This window comes from Petaurus breviceps, unplaced genomic scaffold, assembly GCF_028583685.1.
Source record: "Petaurus breviceps papuanus isolate PSGF00001 unplaced genomic scaffold, PetGlider_PUasm1.0 470, whole genome shotgun sequence".
NCBI lineage: Eukaryota > Metazoa > Chordata > Mammalia > Diprotodontia > Petauridae > Petaurus > Petaurus breviceps.
The window spans coordinates 2,014,951-2,015,733 of NW_027186350.1; the positions used below are offsets into that span (position 1 = coordinate 2,014,951).

At 44.8% G+C, this 783-nt stretch overlaps 1 long non-coding RNA gene across 1 annotated transcript in view; it reads left to right on the plus strand.

Annotated features, from left to right (window-relative positions):
* The window catches only part of LOC138171930 (uncharacterized), a 615,043-nt gene that overhangs the window by 156,246 nt on the left and 458,014 nt on the right, over positions 1-783 (plus strand). The gene's annotated exons all lie outside the window — the stretch shown is intronic.

Here is a 783-nt window from a genome sequence, read left to right on the forward strand (position 1 = left end):
ATCCATCCATCCATCCATCCATCCATCCATCCATCCATCCATCCATCTATCTATCTATCTATCTATCTATCTATCTATCTATCTATCTATCTATCTATCTATCTATCTATCTATCTATCTATCTATCTATCTATCTCCCTTGCTTGGACCAGGTCAATCATTTACATCATTCTGAGGTTAGTATGGCTAGCCCACCTAATGAGATGCTGTATCAGCAATGCCATATTCACAATGCCTATAGAGATTACAAATATGCTGATATAATTATCCATCACAAAATACATCAGGTTTGCCATTTGGGGAAATAAACTAGAAAATTTATTAAGATACCAAAAGACTGAGTCCCAAAACCAGAAAGTGAAAGCCATCAGAGTAGTTATGATATTGGCACAGGTAGATAAAGTAGAAAGCACCCACATTCTCAAGCCTTTAAAACAGAACAGGCTACCTCAGGCAAAGGTCCTCCTCTCCCCACTCACAGCAACCACCCAGCGTCCTGGAAGCATGCTCCCAGCAGCTCCGGCCCCTGGCAGTGCTCAGCAGGAGTCCTTAGCAGAAAGTCCTGCTCCCAGCAGCTCTGGCCCCTGGCAGTGCTCAACAGGAGTCCTAACTCAAAAAAAAAAAAAAAAGGGCAACCGCAACTGCAACCGCAACCGCTGCCAACCGCCAACCGCAGGACCGTTAGCTCGGCTTTCACTTTTTCTCGCTTTCCGCTTTCTCTTGCTCCGCCATGTCAGCACGTCCATGGGGCATGGAAGATCTTTAAATCCCATAACCCTTACA